At 40.3% G+C, this 21,425-nt stretch overlaps 1 pseudogene; it reads left to right on the top strand.

The window, feature by feature from the left end:
* Positions 1-20,774: 20,774 nt before the first annotated feature.
* On the top strand, positions 20,775-21,212 carry LOC133754960 (ubiquitin-conjugating enzyme E2 variant 2-like; annotated as a pseudogene).
* Positions 21,213-21,425: the final 213 nt, after the last annotated feature.

The following is a 21,425-nucleotide window of genomic DNA, read 5'->3' as shown; positions in this document are numbered from 1 at the left end:
CCAAAGGCTTCAGAGGGCATTTGCTTTTGTTTACATTCCTCCTTCTCTTCCTTCTCACCTCAAAATCTCAAGGATCAGTTGGTATTCTTCCTTTCCTGAACAAAAATCTTAATGAGTGACCCCCGCTGCTGCTAACTGGTACCCAAACCTTTGCTCCTTCATAAAATGCATTCTTCTGGAAAAGTCTTATTTGCTACTTTGTCCCTGGAAATTTCTCTCAAATAATAAACGACTACGAATACAATATAATTTTTAGCAGAGGTGTAGAAGGCATAGTTTAACATCCAAATAAGAGAATACAATTTTTATTTGTGTCCTATTCATGTTTATAACTATTTTTTAAAGAATTTTATGTATTTGAAAGGCAGAGTTACAGAGAGGCAGAAGCAGAGAGAGAGAGAGAGAGAGAGAGAGAGAGAGAGAGAGAGAGGTCTTCTATGCACTGATTCACTCCCCAAATAACTGCAATGGCTGGAACTGGACCTATCTGAAGCCAGGAGTATCTTCCAGGTCTCCCACATGGATGCAGGGGCTCAAGTACTTGGGCCATCTTCCTCTGCTTTTCCAAGCCATAGCAGATAAATTGATAGGAAGTGGAGCAGCCTGGATTCGAACCAGTACCGATATTATATGCCAGCACTGTAGACAGTGGCTTTACATGCTACACCACATATAGTTCTTTTCAAATTATTTTTTACCATCTTTTAATTCACCAAGCACAGAAGCAAACAAGGGAACTGGATAATACAGAATTAGCATTATTGTGTGTCTTATAGGAGCTGGGTTAAGGGACTAAATGCCTTACATCATATAATTTATACCTTAGATTAATTCTGCAGACAGTATCATCAGGAGTTTACAAAGAAGAAACTGAGGTGCAAAGAGTTCAGCATTTACCCACTAAAAGGTCTGGGTTCAAGGTCAACCAAAATCTAATACTGGTTTACGAAATCTTTCTTTTGTCTTGGGGCTCAGTTTCTAAAACCACAGATTTCTCATCTGAAAAAACAGTGAGAAATAATCTACATTATAGGGAACCACTAACAATTATAACTTACAACTTATCTAAAAAAGGAAGGAGATTCTAAGTTGCTATTATTCCATGGTCAATTTTTCTTAGGTTTAATATCAAGAAAGCATATATGAGTATTCTTAAGAATATGTGTGGGTTTTTTAAAAAAAATTTTAAGTAAAAATGTAACTGGATAACTGGATGACATGGAGTTCTATGTTTATGATTACTTCTGTCCATTATAGTCCATGGGGTTAAGCTGTTGCTGGATTAGGAATGGTTAAATTTGTATCCATTTACTTCACACTAGTATTTACTATGTTAGGCAATATTCTTTCAGTAGATTCCTCTTTCTTGCCAAATTGAAAATTTCATGAAGACATGAAATGTGTTTGCATTGATATTGTAGCTCAGCATCTTGACAGTCAGTCTCTTAGTTGAATGAATAATTGAAAATATAAAAAATAAACAAATAAGATTTCTGACCTCCAAAAACTGTCTAGTAGAGGATCCAAGTCTATTTGATGACTGCCACAATTAGATGGGTATATAATCTGTTGTTCTGATAAAAATTTCATCATAAAAGGGGCATATAAATCACTACACAGCGTTGAAGTATATAAACAGAGAACATCCAGGGCCATGCATGTTAAATGTTCACCCTAGCTATGTAAGACATTCCATTTATTTATTTAATAAGCATTTATTGAGCAATCTTTTGTGTGGTGTGTTGATAGAACTATCAGCCATTTGATTTCCTTAGCAATTGGAGTAAGATATACTAAGCAACCAGATATAGGCAGAGAGAGTGGGCTGAATCATGAAAGGTTTTGGACACAAAAGTAAAAAGACAAAAGGCAGGGAAGTCAAAGAGTCTTTTACAGGTAATTTAGTAGGACCTGCACCAGTTGTGAATGAAGAAGTGGCAACACATTACAGTGAGATCTAAAAGGTAGAATCAACAGTATTTCAATAATTGAATATGGTAGATGAAGGCAGAAGGAAACTGTGCAAATCTTAAATTGGATTTTATTATTTAAAGTACAAGGTGTTCTCAGTGCATAACGTTCATCAATAATAAATGTCTACCTCCAATCAATTTATAGGATTCCCATAAAACCAGGACACAATCTCATAGGTTGATGCTACCTACAAGCCCTATGTCAATCATCAAACCAAACATTTTTAACTGCTGCCATATACAATAGTCCTTATTATGATGCAGTTACTTAGAAACTAGAAGACATAATCAGTGTTTATAAGAACAATCTAAATAAAAAAAGTTAAATTAAAAAACCTATAAGATTATATCATTCAAAGCTGAATTTGGCATACCTCACTAATTCACAGTTCATGTATCCAACAACCTCAAGTACTCAATGTGCAATGAAGCAGAAAATAAGTAAGAATTTTCCAGAATAGACAAAATATGCATTATAAAGTCCAAGTGGGGTGTCATGCCACTGGGTCAGCATCATGGCTGTTAAATAAACTCACTGTGTCTTGGTTACTCTGGTGGGAGTGGATGGGCAAAAAGAGAAGAATAAAGCAATAGATGTGAACAGGAAGTGAAAAGGGCCCCAACGAGAGTGCTGCAGAGCTCTGTGGGCCCTAACTAATGTAATAGGCAGGCAGGCATTTTTTTTTTTTTTTATTTCTAGGAGACTACCATGCTCTCACTTGTCATCAAACCATATGAACTGAGCACAATCAGAGCATTCAGGGCCAGCATCTGCAATTCAGTTAGTGAGAATGGAGCACAGTAGCTTAGCTTCATGGATATCAGTAAGCCTCACTCATTTGCTGTATCATCCTGTTTGCTATAATCCTGTTTGGAGCCATTGGAGCAGGAGAGCACAAGGTGCTAGGAGCGTGGTGTGTGGGTGTCTCATGGTGGTGATAGCTGTGCAGAAGGAGGAGTGGCAGAGGAAGAGATGAGCAAGAGCCCCTAGCACTGTGGGAATGAGGGACTGAGAAGGGAGGAAGACAGGGGTGACTTGTATGCATTATGTCTGGAACTTCCCTGGGTATAATTGATACAACATGAATGATGTGTATATAGTGCTTACCATAAAGGCATTTACATTCCTGGGGGACAGATGACAAAGATATAAACAATTACAAAAGAATGTGACAAAAGCTGTAGATGCACAGTAGAATCACCTACATCATTTGTGGATAGTATCCCCATGACAGTCAGGAAACATTGGATTAAGTCAGATTTCAGAGGTGGTGGAGTCCAGAAATGACACTTTAGTCTGAAATGAAGATAGGCAAATGATAGATAGAGGCATGGTAACTTAAGCTGGGGCCTGAACATGGGTCCTAACTGGGAGGCTGTCAAGCCCATCATTAACCTGGACAAGCCTGAGCTCTCCCAGCCTCTATCCTGGTGCCCATATCTTTGCAGAGAGGCATTACTAAGAAAGAGAAACTCATCTCTGTCTTCGGCTGACTAGAGGGACTGTGGGAGCTCCCCACATTTGAGGCCAGAATCTTTTTACCCAGAGGTTTTCTCTTTCATAAGAAAGCTCTTTTTCTAGCATTTTCTTCTTAGCATAAAGCTCTCCTGCCACCAGATCTCCCACAGGCCCACATCAGAGGGCAGATGATAATGACTTGTTGAGTGCACCAAATATTGAGGTGTCATCTAAATGGAAGACTCATCTTAAGAGTCAAAATTCACCTTATGGGGGTACTGCAAGGTGAGAAAACTGAGGCAAGGGATTTTGGTCATGCTCAACCTTAGAGTCCTCCTTAAAAAGCAAAAAAAAAAAAAAAAAGAAAGAAAGAAAGAAAGAAAGAAAGAAAGAAAGAAAGAAAGAAAGAAAGAAAAAATATCCTTCATAGCTCAGAAATGCCCAGCTGCCCACCTCTTGAGTACATGCTCCTGGAAAATGATAGATTCCCTAAAGCCAGAAGTAGGGGCAGGCACCATCTTGACACCCTAGAAAGCATATGGGGAGAAAAAGCCCAAACTCACTAGAACCCATTGGTCAAAGGATCCAGCAGAAGCCTCAGAGGCTGGCCTCATCACACATTTGCCCATAGGGGAGGCAAGACACAGAGGGCATGAAGGTGTATTGTGAGTTGTGGCCTTGTGATACTGACTGCAGCTACTGGCACACTAGGAATGAATGGTAGGCAGCAGTCTAAGCTATCCTTGCCTCTGTCTGGCCAGCACCATAGTATGCAAGGACAGAGCCTGCACCTGGAGTGCCTGCTGAGGCCAACAGATACATGGAGACCTACAGTCAGAGGAAGGAGAAAGCACTGCTGCAAGGTTGGAGAGTTGCTATAGCAATGGCATTTACAGGGGGTGATGTGGCAGGAGCCCTGGGTAGGTGGGCTGATCTCCTGATCCTATGTCCTTCCTCTTATGCTCCTCTAAGCTTAGCTGAGCCTGGGTTGAGCCCAACAACCTGGGTGGGTGATGCTGAGAGGCCACCAGATGAGATTCTGGTTAATGTGTGCAGGTTGTGAGTCACAGTGCAAAGAGTATGTGCAACACTGGGTGTTGGTCAATGTAGTAACCCACATGCATGATCCGAATGAGGATCTGACACAGGGAGAGTAGAGCATAGGGTTTGAAAGACAGTCTGGTGAGTGAGTGAACAAGCTGACTTCTTACCTGAGACTACTAGAGAAGGGGAGAAGAGGTTTGCAGGCTTGAAACAGAGTAAAGAGATAGCAGATAGTACATCCCATTTGCTCCTTCCTCAAAGTTAGCAGTTGTCCTCCTCTTAAATCTGAATTGGTGGTAGCAGTGATGTTTGAAGTTGTGAAGAAGGGACTAATGTGGCTAACATTCTGCCTGTCTTTCCTGAAAAAGGCCCAGCAAATAATATTTCCTTGAAACAAAAACAGGCATGCACATAGTGTGAGGCTTTACTGAGAGTTCTTGCAAAAGTCCTTGCAGACTTGAAACATGTTATGTGTGTGGCCACTCATTGGGGTTTGGAGTTTCATCATTAGGACTGGATTTTGCCTCTGGTAGAGCACAAAGGAGTCTCTGGCCACTCCTATTGCATTTACCTTTGTTAGTCATTTCTTCAGGTTCCCAGCTCAAAGGCACCAAACATGAATCTCTTTAGCTAAAGACTAAAATCTATCTGAACTGCAATAGATTGTAATTGCTAAATTTTCATTACAAAGTTTCTACCAGAACTTGCCTTCATCAAAGTCTGCTTTATTCTGACTTTTTGATGCACAGTGATGGAGCAAGGACAAAAAGCCTTAAATCCATGTTCACCCTTCACTTACATAACAAGCCTTCCCTTGTTTCTCTACCTTGCTAATGCAACCCCACCCTACATTGATTATTCCTGCCCTTCCTGGCCTATTGGACACAACACTATTTGAAGACTCTTCATATCAGTCTGAGAGCTCTCCATCTCCTCCCAAGCTGTCTCCCCCTTCTCAGATCATCCTCACAGTCCAGCCTCAGTCTAAACCCCTCCCATCTCACACTGTTGTCTCAAAGGACCTTTAAAACTAGCCCAAGCTCTTCCTCTGTCTCAGCAGCCCAGCTTTAGCTCAAACCTCCAAGTCCCTTCCAGCGCATTTGTATTATATTGTTGTGTCCAAATTTCCCAATCAATGCACAAGGCACAGTCGTGGATGCAAAAGCAGAGGTTTATTTGTTACCAGCCGGCTGGGACCCCCTACCCGCACACAGCCATTTAGCAGTGCACAGGCAAAAGGCCCTCTCATTTGCATAAGAGGTTTTTATAGCCTCACACTTACAAGGGTGCAGGTCATCTCCTACGTAGGGTATCTTCTTATTCTCTATATGGCAAGGAATTGGGACCTAACATGTTCATTGGTTCATTTAAATGTAAAGACTATATATGTTATGTGGCAGGAAGGCCATACAAAGGAGATGGCATGGGGAAGAATTGGCAGGAAGCATTGGGCCATAAATCCCAGGGGAGATGGTGGGGGGCAGGAGGTCATAAATTCCAGGGGAGCATAGCAGGCAAGCAAGCAGCCAGAGTACAGAAGACTCCCACTCCTATAATATAAACCACTAGTCTGTAAGGGAGGGTGTTCCTTTTTCATTTTGTGTTCATTGGCAAATCTCTTTCATGAGTTCACCTGAGAGGGAGCCCCTCCCAGGTTTTAGTCTTCCAAATAAAACTAGTCTGACTGTGGCTTCTTGCTTTCTCCTCTTTCCTAACTCACAGCATGTTTTGTCTTGTGGGCTTGCATTTGGAGATTTAAGTATACTACCTCAATCTCCTACAATTTAAAAGCCAATTTATAAACAAGGACTTGGAGTGTGTTTCTGTGATCTGAGAAACCCTCTTGGCTACTTTTATTGGGAGGTGGGTGTCAGGAAGGGAGTTGCCTGGAAGAGAGTGTTGAGATTTTCTTCATGAGTTCTGTGATGCTTCACTAAAGCTTTTAACACTTTGGTGATTTAAGCTCTTCATATTAAAGTCTCATTAACAATTCCTACCGAAAGATGCTGAAAATAATCAGCTATCTAGGTCATAGACCTTGGCTGTGTTCTTTATACAACTTGAAATTTCTAAAGAGGACTTCACTTAATGTTTTGAAAGTGAAGTTTTCAGGAAGAGAAGACAAAGAGCTACATTTTTTTCCTTTACTTAGTAGTTAAGAAAAGGGAGTGTGGAACCCAGGGACTGTTGGGAGGCCTAACCTCCTAATAGCTACCCCATGATTTCCTATAGCTTTTTTATGTGAGTGAAATCAGATGAGAAAGGATAATGTGTAAGCAAGAGGACTCTGGCCATCAACATATTGTCCATAGTAGAGACTAGGGTGCATGAGGAGTCTGCAAGAATTCCATTAAAAAATGTCTATAAGGGCGGCTGGCACCGTGGCTCAACAGGCTAATCCTCCACCTTGCAGCACTGGCACACCGGGTTCTAGTCCCGGTCGGGGCACCGGATTCTGTCCCAGTTGCCCCTCTTCCAGGCCAGCTCTCTGCTGTGGCTAGGGAGTGCAGTGGAGGATGACCCAAGTGCTTGGGCCCTGCACCCCATGGGAGACCAGGAGAAGCACCTGGCTCCTGGCTTCAGATCAGTGCGGTGTGCTGGCCTCAGTGCGCCGGCCGTGGCAGCCATTGGAGGGTGAACCAATGGCAAAGGAAGACCTTTCTCTCTGTTTCTCTCTCTCTCTCACTGTCCACTCTGCCTATCAAAAATAAATAAATAAAAAAGATAAAAAAACATAATAAAAATGTCTATAAGGGAAAACCTAGATACTGATTTTTAAAAATTATACCAACATTAACTTACCTTTTAACTCCATTTCTCCTGTGAACTTTTTACAATCCTTTTGGATATAGTTTACACTATGTGAGGTCCAGAGCACTCTGGGGATACAGAGGACATTATTATGTCTGAGACTGCATTGTGTGCATTATAGGCTCAGAGTATAGAAACTCAAGTGTGGCCCATTGGACTTAGCCTGATGGGACAATAGTAGTAATAAAGGCAAGCTAGTACTGAGTAATTACATGCCAGATATGACATGCCAGATATGCCAGATATGTTGCCCTATTTCATTCTTGCTTAAATGGTAGGTATTATTATTATTATTTTACAGGTGAAGAAGAACAGATTTCCCAAGATGCTATTGCTAAGAAGTGGGAAAACTGGGGGCTGGTGCTGTGGCTCACTGGGTTAATCCTCCACCTGAGGCACCAGCATCCCATATGGGCACCTGGTTCTAGTCCCGGTTGCTCCTCTTCCAGTCCAGCTCTCTGCTATGGCCTGGGAGGGCAGTGGAGGATGGTCCAGGTCATTGGGCCCTGCACCCGCATGAGAGACTGTGAGACCTGAGCCTGGATCAAGGTGTAACTATTTTAAATTAGGCCTCCATCTTGTAACTTGGGTCTGACCAGGCCCTGAACCCTAAGCCAGAAGCTCCTAAAAGTAAATAAATGAACTCCCCTTGTGATAAACTCTCCTAGCAACAGCCGATTAGCAGATAACAGAGAAATACCTAGAGTTTCTGGTGTCTTCTCAGGGCAGATAAAGTCATTAATAGCTTCCTGAGACCCTGCAGTTTGGCACGTATACCCTAGCAGCTCAGACCCTATGCTTTGTCCAATCAATTCAAAAGGCATCAGCCCCAAGCCATCCAACCACCTTTAGTAGGTCCGTTCCCAACACTGGATGGACTAATCAATTCTAAGAGATGTCCTTTTGATTTCCCACTGGATGAGATGATTTGATAAATGGTACCATAATGTATAGAATATCTCTGAAAACCCTATAAAAACCCTGTTAACTGAAGGGTTGAGGCTCTCACTTCAGACCCACTGCATCAGTGCTGATTGAGAGTCCAGGCCCAGAGCTGTAAGAAAACTCTCATGTGCTTTACAGCGCTATCGGCTCCTTGGTGGTCTTTGGGGACAACTGAACTGGGCATAACAAGACCAGGAGAAAGCACCTGGCTCCTGGCTTCAGATCAGTGTAGCTCCGGCCATAACAGCCATTTGGGGGGTGAACCAACAGAAGGAAGACCTTTCTCTCTGTCTCTCTCTCTCACTGTTTAACTCTATCTGACAAATAAATAAATAAATAAATTTTAAAAAAGAAGTGGAAAAACCAACATTCAAACCTGCAAGGATTCCTTAATGATGATGCTTAATTTTAGGATGTGTCAGAGTCTAGCTGACTGTACATACTCTGTATAGTCTCTGCACAGTAGAGAAGGTTAAGACTTTCAAAAGTCATTATACATGACTGAACTTATGGAGCTAGAGAAGAATTTGTGGCCCAAGGGACTTTTCCCCCACCTTGGATGAGAAATCTAAGAATCCTGGGGTCTCTCATATCAGCCCACTTTCAGGAGTGGGTGATGTATAGTTATTTTTCATTCTGTCTTTCAAAGGGATATTGGCCTTTTGCCTCTCCTAGAGATTCCATAGTGAAATACAAAGCAGCCTGGAATGTCATGCTTTTAATTAGTTTTGAGCAGTGCAGTAAGTGAATTACATTGAGTTAGGTTGGCTGAGAAAAAGAAGAAAAAATTTAAACAACAATTTTTTGGGACAATTCTTTGATAGGTGACATCGAAGTATGTTTCTAGAATGAACAAGGTAAGGGTATACTGCACAAGGTGAACTGAATAAGCAATAGCTTTATCATAGACTTATCAACTGAAAATAGAGAACTTTAAACATTATTTTTTAATACTTATATAGATTAGCTTTCACTTAGACACTTTAAACCATACTTTTCTATTACATAGTTCATCCACTTCTTAGTGTCTGCTATTCAATGCCAGGTGCTTGATCCAGTGGCAGAATTATCATCCAGCTTGAGTCACTCTACTGGACCATCAACAGTACTTAAAGAATTCTAAAGCAGAGGTTAACATTAAACCAATATTTTGATTTAAAATGAACGCAAAATACACCAGAGATCATGGTGCATAAAGCAATTTTGAGTTTACATGTTTATAATGTTTCAATGTTTAAAATGCCTTTTCTTCTTAAGATAAAGTGTAATATGTGCATGTGTATACAGCCATCTATATACACTGGATTGCAGTTGTGCTCCTGGTGAATCTTTTCTCTCCAGATGCACTTACAAAATTCATGGCAGCACCACTGCTTTAAGACCTTCTTCAAAAAATGTTACACAGTAAGACAGAAAAAACAGCTGGGACACATTATTAATTTTTCAAGTAATGCTGTGTAGTTTTATTCCCAACATATGCTCAACAGTAAGCTTAGAACTATAAACATACAATGTATGTTTAACATTAGAAAATTAACTGTTACAGGTAATGCGGAGAGGGCATAAACTATTTTCCTGCTGCTAAAAGAAAAACAAAGGGAGGGAAAAGCCTAGGATGTCATCCATTCAGTACACTTGTCTTACATTTTTTACATATATTTCTATATTTTTTCAATTAAAAAAAGTACAGATAATTCTTTAAAAATATCAAATCGCTTCCCTAACAGCTACTTGCCTTGCCAGTCAAATTCACTTTATGTTAGGATTTAAAAATATAATAAAAGTCAAGATGAAAAACCATTATCATCCTGGTTCCAAATTATCTAATTTGACCTTTCACCAAAGCTGGTAATTTTTGAAGTTTTGCTGTATATGAACAGAAGAGGTATAGCAGAACATGATTTAAAAATTTGTTAAAAATTAACAGAAAATCACCCTTGAAGGAGATTTCCAAAAGACACCATAGGCAGCAGTTCAGTTAGAAATATCAGCCCTGAAGAGGTAGAAAATTTGAGCGCATCATCTGAAGACAGTTTTGGTACCATCTTCTCTCTCATCAGGATCAACGTTTCCAAGTAAGACAATTCCATGGTAAAAGGAAACCAGGTTCCATGACTGAACAAAAGGTGCGGGTCAACTCTCATGTCTCAATAATCAGACTTAGAAGACAGAGAACAGGAAAGGAAACAGGCAAACCAAAGAAAAGAAGAAGAAATTAGAAATCTAAAAAATATTGTCGGGAATCTACAGGATACTATTAAAAAACCTAATATTCGGGTTCTAGGAGTTCCTGAAGGCATGGAGAGGGAGAAAGGATTAGAAGGCATTTTCAGTGAGATACTAGCAGAAAATTTCCCAGGTTTGGAGAAGGACAGAGGCATCTTAGTACAGGAAGCGTATAGAACCCCTAATAAACATGACCAAAAGAGATCCTCACCACGACACATTGTAATCAAACTCACCACAGTGAAACATAAAGAAAAGATTCTAAAAGGTGCAAGAGAGAAACGTCAGATTACTCTCAGAGGATCTCCAATTGGACTCACAGCAGACTTCTCATCAGAAACCCTACAAGCTAGAAGGGAATGGCAAGATATAGCCCAGGTACTAAGAGAGAAAAACTGCCAGCCCAGAATATTATATCCTGCAAAGCTCTCATTTGTGAATGAAGGTGAAATTAAGACTTTTCATAGCAAACAGAAACTGAAAGAATTTGTTGCCACTCATCCTGCCCTGCAAAAGATGCTTAAAGATGTGTTACACACAGAAACACAGAAACACGGTCATCAATATGAAAGAAGGTAAAGGAAGGAAACCTCACAGCAAAAGATCACAGTAATCTCAATTTCTCTTTGACATAGAATTAAACTCTGATGCTCGGTTAAAGCAATGTGTTAAAGTAATCTAAAAACAAAAAGCAATTCAAATCAATTGACAATCTACAAAAAGAGTTAAAGATTTTAAAAGCTATTATTAAAATTGCTATATTGGTCTATTATGCTATGTTATATGTGTGTACATATTGTATGTCCACATAGGAAATTTTATTAAGAGTTTTATTTTAAATGGCTTATAGATAAGATTGCCCATAAATTTAAGCTGCTAAAATCAATCAAAGATACATTTTAATTTGTATGACCTGAATCTGTGTATCATATGTTTTAAACTTGTTGGTAGAAAGAAACTAAAAACATTTTATATGATTGTGCTTAAGTTTACTGGTTAAACAAACTACACCATGTTAGATATTTAAGAGGTGTTTTCAAATACATGATTCTTAAAATTTATAGAAGGCATTGGACCTTCTGGTAAATGTTTTCTTAAGTTGTTATCTAATGGTTGAAACTGTTTGCTAAGTATTCATGTAATATTGCTATTGTCAGCAAGCGATCTAGGACTTGCTCCCTCATTTCTCTATTTTAAGCCCAACTTGTTCTTTCATTTCTCTATTCTCTTCAAGGTAGGAAACTAATTCTATTATGAAGGAATCTGTAGGACGCACAATTTAATCTTTAGACCTTATAAAAGAGATGGCTAACATTTTTCTGTAATAGCATAGTCAAAATAAGAACTTAAATAATAATCTCATAGCTAGATTCACTTCGCCATCAGCCAAGTATACAGTAAGTAGAAAAAACCTCCCTTTCAGACAAAAGGGAAAGAAAGTTTTAAAGTGAGAATATAATTTTCCTCATGGGCATTGTCTACCTTAGAAAAACTACTACAGAACATGCCTGTGACTATAGACTTGTAGTTCAGGCCACCGAAGATTAGAGATGGGACACGGGCACTCCCTTGACTTGCATCCTCTGGTCTGCTTTAACACAAACCAGGAGGAAAAGAAAGCTAGGCATCAGAAGCAATGGATGGCAGGCCTATTACTGGCTGATCTGTACAGTGATCTGCCCTCAAGGAGACCCAACAGGCCAGTCCACTGCAGTGCTTTCAATGTGGTAAGCCTGGGCTTCAGCAGAAGTCAGCTTGTGAAGAGCCCTGGCAGCTCTGCCAAGAGTTGGATCACTGGAAATGGACCTGCCCTGGAGTCGAAGGATGCCCAGGTCAGAGCCACAGATCTTATTGGCTCTAAGCTGAAAAGCCCTTCACTCAGTCCAACTTCCAAAGTGACCACTGCAGCTGAGGGTATGGTCAAGTAGGCTCAGCCACATTGCAGGCAGAACTGTAAATTTCTTGTTAGAGATGCCCCCTGCCTTTACCTGGCCAGCTCTCCTCCCAGGCCAGCCAAGTAATGAAAGTCAACAGAGTGCCTCCCCCTAGGAGGTTCACACCTCCCTTAGGATATACCCCATGTGAAGAGATAGATAGGCCTGGGCCTCTTAACTTAGAAGGCCTAAAGCCCACCAGATTATTATCAAGCCCCTTCTATCAGGTTCTATTTGCCTCTCAATCAGAAAACTTAATTGTAGCTTAGACATCACCTTTCTTAGCACATCTAATAATGACTCTGTCCTTTGTTCTAGACCCTGTCTAGCGTACTTGGGCCTCATTCCTTTGTAATCATAACCTCTACTCTACCACCAATGGCTCTACTCCCAACCTGTGTGTACTGATGGTCCTCTTCCCCACTTAATGCTGTATAATTGTTCAAACCTGGTAAATGCCACTCTTAGGATCATTGGTTACTATCCTCACTCTGTCTTTTATGACCTTGTCTAAATATGATCAGAGTCGGCAAACTTGGAAGGCTTCCATAGCCTTGGCAACTCATGACGACAGCCTAGGATGGTTACTGGCGCCATAAACTAGAGTGTCAATTTGTTGGGTCAACAACAAGAGCCACAGTGCACTTGCTCTTCATGTGGGATCTCTGTCCTTAATGTGCTGTACATTTTGATTTAATGCTATAACTAGTTCTCAAACAGTATGTTTCACTTTGTGTTTCTATGTGGGTGCAAACAGTTGAAATCTTTATACTAAATTGATCTTCTGTATATAAAGAGAATTGAAAATGAATCTTGATGTGAATGGAAGGGGAGAGGGAGCGGGAGAGGGGAGGGTTGTGGGTGGGAGGGAAGTTATGGGAGGGGGAAGCCATTGTAATCCATAAGCTGTACACTGGAAATTTATATTCATTAAATAAAAGTTAAAAAAAATAAAAAAAAATACTGTTAAAAAAAAGAGAACATGGTCAAGGACACACATGCACTTGATTTATTTTGTTTCCATTATCAAGTTTATTCATAAGTGAACTTTATATTCATGAATATAAAAAGGCATCATTCATAACAAAGATACAAGCTGAAACCCCTGCAATAAAAACTTCTATTTTCATAAGTACCAAGAAAGCAACAGGGAAATGATTTGGTGCAGCTTTCTTAAGGGATCAGAGAAAGGACATTGTTTTAAAGAAAAAAAGGCAAGATCAATAACCAACAAACAATGTCAGTTTTACAGAACTAGTTGATTCTGAAAGATTTATTTTTGGGTTCTTAGTTTTCAAACTATAGATCACCCTGAAGAAGTGGCAACTAATGACATGTATCACCATCACAATGACAGAGGCCAGCTGAAGTTCAACTTAGTCCTGCATTGTTTCACATCATTTAAGTATTTCTAGCATAAGACATGATACAGAACAAAACTCAAAGTAGGAATAAAAATATTATTCTGCAGTGGAATAAAGGCAAAAAATGTTTAAGAGTGTTAACTTTTAAAGCTTTAAGCATTCCTGTTTAACCAGCATTTAAAAAATTATGTAATCATAAAACCAGCAAAGGTTAATGGGAAGACAAAGAAGTACAAATATGTGAAATGATGAATTAGGTTAAACGTTTCTTTGTACTGATTGATGTTTATACTGCTTCTTGGAGCTGGTGCTGTGGTGCAGTAGGTTAATCCTCCTATGGCCTGGGAAAGCAGAAGATGGCCCAAGTGCTTGCCCCTGTATCCACATGGGAGACCCACAAGAAGCTCCTGGCTCATGGCTTCAGATTAGTGTAGCTCTGGGAAGTGAACCAGCAGATGCAAGATGTCTCTCTCTGTCTCTGCCTCTCTCTATAACCCTGTCTTTCAAATAAATAAAACAAATCTTAAAAAAATATACTGCTTCTTCATGAATCTGCAAGAACTATTATAAAAGTTACATGCAGACTGAGGGCAGTCCTGTTACAGAAAGTAGAAAATAAAACAAAACAAAAATCTAAAATTAGGAAACAATGGTTAAACTCTAAAAGATATTTTTTTTTGACAGGCAGAGTGGACAGTAGAGAGAGACAGAGAGAAAGGTCTTCCTTTTGCCGTTGGTTCACCCTCCAATGGCCGCCGCGGTAGCGCGCTGCGGCCGGCGTACCGCGCTGATCCGATGGCAGGAGCCAGGTGCTTCTCCTGGTCTCCCATGGGGTGCAGGGTCCAAGGACTTGGGCCATCCTCCACTGCACTCCCTGGCCACAGCAGAGAGCTGGCCTGGAAGAGGGGCAACCGGGACAGGATCGGTGCCCCGACCGGGACTAGAACCCAGTGTGCCGGCGCCGCAAGGCAGAGGATTAGCCTAGTGAGCCGCGGCGCCAGCCTAAAAGATATTTTTGAGATTCCTTTTTTTAACTTTTATTTAATAAATATAAATTTCCAAAGTAGAGCTTATGAATTACAATGGCTTTTTGCCCCCCATAACTTCCCTCCCACCTGCAACCCTCCCATCTCCCACTCCCTCTCCCATTCCATTTGCATCAAGATTCATTTTCAATTATCTTTGTATACAAAAGATCTATTTAGTATATATTAAGTAAAGATTTCAACAGTTTGCACCCACACAGAAACATAAAGTGTAAAATACTGTTTTAGTACTAGTTAAGGACAGAGATCCCACAAGAGGAGTAAGTGCACAGTGACTACTGTTGTTGATGTAACAAATTGACACTCTTCTTTATGGTAATAATCCCCCTAGGCTCTTGTCATTAGTTCCCAAGGCTATGGAAGCCTTTTGAGTTCGCCAACTCTGATCATATTTAGACAAGGTCATAGTCAAAGTGGAAGTTCTTTCCTCCCTTCAGAGAAAGGTACCTCCTTCTTTGATGGCCCGTTCTTTCCATTGGGATCTCACTTGCAGAGATCTTTCATTTAGGTCATTTTTTTTTTTTGCCACAGTGTCTTGGCTTTCCATGCCTGAAATACTCTCATGGGCTTTTCAGCTGGATCTGCATGCCTTAAGGGCTGATTCTGAGGCCAGAGTGCTGTTCAGGACATCCACCATTCTATGAGTCTGCTGTGTATCCTGCTTCCCATGTTGGATCGTTCTCTTCCTTTTTAATTCTATCAGTTAGTGTTAGCAGACACTAGTCTTGTTTGTGTGATCCCTTTGACTCTTAGACCTATCATTATGATCAATTGTGAACTGAAATTGATCACTTGGACTAGTGATGTGCATTGGTACATGCCACCTTGATGGGACTGAATTGAAATCCCCAGGCACATTTCTAACTCTACCATTTGGGGCAAGTCAGATTGAGCATGTCCCAAATTGTACATCTCTTCTCTCTCTTATTCCCACTCATATATTTTAAAGAGATCACTTTTTAGTTAAGTTTCAACACTTAAGAATAACTGTGTATTGATTACAGAATTCAACCAATAGTATTAAGTAGAACAAACCAAAAAAAATACTAAGAGGGATAAAGTATTAAGTTCATCAACAGTCAGGACAAGGGCTGATCAATTCACCATTTCTCATAGTGTCCATTTCACTTTAACAGGTTTCCTTTTTGGTGCTCGGTTAGGTGTCACTGATCAGGGAGAACATATGATATTTGTCCCTTTGGGACTGGCTTATTTCACTCAGCATGATGTTTTCTAGATTCCTCCATTTTGTTACAAATGACCAGATTTCATTTTTTTTTTACTGCTGTATAGTATTCTATAGAGTAAATATCCCAAAATTTCTTTATACAGTCTACTGTTGATGGACATTTAGGTTGATTCTAGGTCTTAGCTATTGTGAATTGAGCTGCAATAAACATTAATGTGAAGACCGCTTTTTTGTTTGCCGATTTAATTTCCTTTGGGTAAATTCCAAGGAGTGGGATGGCTGGGTTGAATGGTAGGGTTATATTCAAGCTTCTGAGGACTCTCCAGACTGACTTCCATAGTGGCTTAACCAGTTTGCATTCCCACCAACAGTGGGTTAGTGTCCCTTTTTCCCCACATCCTCACCAGCATCTGTTGTTGGTAGATTTCTGAATGTGAGGCATTTTAACTGGGGTGAGGTAAAACCTCATTGTGGTTTTGATTGGCATTTTTCCCTGATTGCTAGTGATCTTGAACATTTTTCCATGTGCCTGTTGGCCATTTGGATTCCTCTTTTGAAAAATGTCTATTGAGGTCCTTGGCCCATCTCTCAAGTGGGTTGTTTGTTTTATTGTTGTGGAGTTTCTTGATTTCTTTGTGGATTTGGTTATTAATCCTTTATCTGTAGCATGGTTTGCAAATATTTTTTCCCATTCTGTCTGTTGCCTCTTCACTCTCCTGACTATTTAAATGGTACCATAATGTATTGCTTTATCTTAGATGGAGAAAGTGCAACCTATATAATAATTTGCTAAGGATATTTGCAATACATAAATCCTTCAAAAACTAAATTCCTAGAGTGAACATTTGGCTTGGCAGTTAAGATGCCAGTTAAAATGCCTGTATCGAGGAAAAGAAAGCTAGGCATCAGAAGCAATGGGTGGCAGGCCTATTCATGGCTGATCTGTACAGTGATCTGCCCTCAAGGAGACCCAACAGGCCAGTCCACTGCAGTGGCTTTCAATGTGGTAAGCCTGGGCTTCAGCAGAAGTCAGCTTGTGAAGAGCCCTGGCAGCTCTGCCAAGAGTTGGATCACTGGAAATGGACCTGCCCTGGAGTCGAAGGATGCCCAGGTCAGAGCCACAGATCTTATTGGCTCTAAGCTGAAAAGCCCTTCACTCAGCCCAACTTCCAAAGTGACCACTGCAGTTGAGGGGACAGCCAAGTAGGGTCAGCAACATTGCAGGCAGAACTGTAAATTTCTTGTTAGAGATGCCCCCTGCCTTTACCTGGCCAGCTCTCCTCCCAGGCCAGCCAAGTAATGAAAGTCAACAGAGTGCCTTCCCCTAGGAGGTTCACACCTCCCTTAGGATATACCCCATGTGAAGAGATAGATAGGTCTGGGCCTCTTAACTTACAAGGCCTAAAGCCCACCAGATTATTATCAAGCCCCTTCTATCAGTTCTATTTGCCTCTCAACCAGAAAAATTACTTGTAGCTTAAACAGCACCTTTCTTAGCTCCTCTAATAATGACTCTGTCCTTTGTTCTAGACCCTGTCTAGTGCACTTGGGCCTCATTCCTTTGTAATCATAACCTCTACTCTACCACCAATGGCTCTACTCCCAACCTGTGTGTACTGATGGTCCTCTTCCCCACTTAATGCTGTATAATTGTTCAGACCTGGTTAAGGCCACTCTTAGGATCATTGGTTACTATCCTCAACCTGTCTTTTATGACCTTGTCTAAATATGATCAGAGTCGGGGAACTTGGAAGGCTTCCATAGCCTTGGCAACTCATGACGACAGCCTAGGGTGGTTACTGGCGCCATAAACTAGAGTGTCAATTTGTTGGGTCAACAACAGGAGCCACTGTGCGCTTGCTCCTGATGTGGGATCTCTGTCCTTAATGTACTGTACATTTTGATTTAATGCTATAACTAGTACTCAAACAGTATGTTTCACTTTGTGTTTCTATGTGGGTGCAAACTACTGAAATCTTTATACTAAATTGATCTTCTGTATATAAATAGAATTGAAAATGAATCTTGATGTGAATGGAAGGGGAGAGGGGGCGGGAGAGGGGAGGGTTGCGGGTGGGAGGGAAATTATGGGAAGGGGAAGCCATTGTAATCCATAAGCTGTATACTGGAAATTTATATTCATTAAATAAAAGTTAAAAAAAAAAAAAATGCCTGTATCCAGGGTCACTGCTGTGGTGTAGTAGGTAAAGCTACCACCTTCTGTGCCAGCCTCCTATATGGGCATTATTTTGAGTCCTAGCTGCTCCACTTCCATCCAGCTTCATGATAATGTGCCCAGGAAAGCAGTGGAAGACAGCCCAAGTCCATGGGCCTCACACCCATGTGGGAGACCCAGAAAAAGTTTCTGGCTTCTGGATTCAGATCAGCCCAGCTCTGACCATTCTCTCTCCTTCTATAACTCTGCCTTTCAAATAAATAAATAAATCTTAAAAAAAACTTACCTGTATCCCATATAGGAGTAACTCACTTTAATTCCCAGCTCTAGCTCTTCATTCTAGCCTCCTGCTAATGCAGATTCTGGAGGATGAATTCCTGCCACCCACTGAGAGATCTGGATTGAGTTCTGGCTCCAGGTTTTGGCCTCCCAGCCGGTGCAGACATTTGAGGAGTGAACAAGGGGATGGGAGCATGCTCTTTGTTTGTCTCTCATTCTTTCTTTCTGCCTCTCAAATGGGTAAATTTTAAAAAAAATTAACTTTTAACCCATTAATGGAAATATTTGAATGTAGTATGAAATTATGAATTCACAGTATCTTATGTGAATCCTTTATCCTATTATTGCAAAGAGGAGCAATAAAATGTAAATAAACATGAAATAATACATTAAATATGAATGATGTGAAGTATTTGTGAAATATAGAAATAAGAGCCTCTGATAAGCTGTTCATTTGTTAAGCCAATAAGAACCATGGCAATATTATCCAAATCAGCTTCTGAGACCTTTGGAATTCAACCAAAGGATGACAACAATCTGATGGGAAGTTATTCAAGAAAAATGCTGAATCTCAATAGGAACAATAAGGTTTGTGGTGTTTTAACTTGCCTTGTTTTCATTTTCATTTCCTAAGCTCCATAGTAATCTTGAAATATTACTCTTTAATTGCCTTATAATAGCTGTGAAATCCAGTAACCCAGCAGCTAGTGGAAAAGGCAAAATGAGGATAGAGCTTCCAAGAAGCCCCACCCCCAGAGAGCTGTTGCTTTTTAAATTGACTGACAGCTCCCTGGAAAGGCAGTGTTTACAAGACATGTGTTTGACCTGACTCAGTGCACACTCTGTGAGAAAAACTTTACTGTTAGTCCCATTTTTTGAAAACAATTAGAAGTAATTGTTTAACATTATAACTGTCCAAGACAATGATTCTAGTTGAGGCCAAAAAAAGGCTGACCAAAAAATGTAAAGTGAAAATATGGGAAATGAGATAACTGTAGTGGGCTTTGAAAATCTTCTAAATGTTCCCAGAGATCTAGAAGGCCACACACTTGTGCAGCTTTTTGCAGACTGAGAAAATGAGCAGCCATAGAACTCTCACCTCTGTTTGGACTTGATGGAGTGTGCAAACAGGAAGTGATTGCTAAGGCAGAGCTGTTTACTTTGTAGTGATGAAAGCATGTGTCAGCACATACAGAGTTTAATAGGGTAATAAGTAGTTTAAGAAATTTAAGAAAATAATAATAGGGTAATAAGTAGGTTAAGAAATTTAAGAAAAATTTTGTCTAATAACTGGCTATATACTAACAAAATTAACAGAGATTTAAGTGGATAACATACAAAGTATATTCCAGGAAGGTTGGCTAAAATAAACAGCAGCAACAACTAGCCCTGTTGAGTGGGTATAGAATGTAATTCTTAGAGTTGCCATATTATATTATTCATAATGTGCATTTTTCAACAAAAAATATAAAAGGAAAACAGTAAATATAACAAGATATAGCACATAAATACAGAGATAAAAAAAAAAGCAGTCCTCAGAAACTCTTGTTAGGAAGCCCAGGTGTTCTATTTACTAGACATAGGCTTAAATTAATTGTCTTTTTGTTGTTGTTTTGACAGGTGGAGTTAGACAGAGAGAGAGAGACAGAGAGAAAGGTCTTCCTTCCATTGGTTCACCCCTCAAATGGCTGCTATGGCTGGCATGCTGCGCCAATCCAAAGCCAGGAGCCAGATGCTTCTTCTTGGTCTCCCATGCGCTGGCCAAATTAACTGTGTCAAATATCTTCAGAGAACTAAAAACCCATGTCCAAAAATTACAGAAAAGTATAAGAACAATGTGTTACCTGGCTGACGTTGCAGCTCAATAGGCTAATCCTCCGCCTGCAGCGCTGGCACACTAGGTTCTAGTCCTGGTCAGGGCACCAGATTCTGTCCTGGTTGCTCCTCTTCCAGTCCAGCTCTCTGCTGTGGCCCAGGAATGCAGTGGAGGATGGCCCAAGTGCTTGGGCCCTGCACCTGCATGGAAACCAAGAGAAGCACCTGGCTCCTGGCTTTGGATCAGTACAGTGCGCTGGCCGCAGTGGCCATTTGGGGGGTGAACCAATGGAAAAAGGAAGACCTTTCTCTCTGTCTCTCTCTCTCTCTCACTGTCTAACTCTGCCTGCCAAAAAAAAATGTGCTACCCAATGTAGAACAGCAATTTTAAAAATAGCTATTATAAAAAGGAATGAAATAGAAATTGTGTTTAAAAGTATGGTAACTGAAATTAAAAATTCATTTTGGTGGTTGTCCCATGCATGCAGCAGCTGCCTTGGACTGTGGGAGAAGATGGCGATCCCCACAGGAGTTAAAATTCCTCATAATTTTTGCTTGTTGGAAGAACTTGAAGAAGGACAAAAAGGAGTAGTTGATGGTACAGTTAGCTAGGGCCTTGAAGATAATGAAGATATGACACTTACAAGGTGGACAGGCATGATTATGGGGCCACCAAGGACAAATTATGAGAACAGAATATATAGCCTGAAAGTAGAATGTGGACCTAAATACCCAGAAGCTCCTCCATCACTTAGATTTATAATGAATATTAATATGAATGGGATAAATAACACCAGTGAAATGATGTCTGCACAGAGCATACTAGTAGTAGCAAAATGGCAAAATGCATATAGCATTCAAGTTGTACTTCAAGAGCTAAGATGTATAATGGTGTCTAAAGCAAACATGAAGCTTCTACCTCCACCAGAAGAACAAACATACAACAGTTAATTTTAATGAAGCTCAGACTTGCCTTAAATCAACAACCTACTACTCATATCAATGTCTTGACTAAACATCACAATGCAAAATACCACACATTCAGTAAAGAATTCCAGCTGGGATATGTGACCTGGACATTTGTAATATATTTAATGTATGTACACTCATTTTGTTTTCAGGTAACAGGAGGAAAAAATGTAGCACATTTATTCTTTCTCTTGT

Source organism: Lepus europaeus, unplaced genomic scaffold, assembly GCF_033115175.1.
Source record: "Lepus europaeus isolate LE1 unplaced genomic scaffold, mLepTim1.pri SCAFFOLD_34, whole genome shotgun sequence".
NCBI classification, from domain to species: domain Eukaryota; kingdom Metazoa; phylum Chordata; class Mammalia; order Lagomorpha; family Leporidae; genus Lepus; species Lepus europaeus.
The sequence above is the reverse complement of the archived record's forward strand: the minus strand, read 5'-3'. Positions and strand labels throughout refer to the sequence as shown.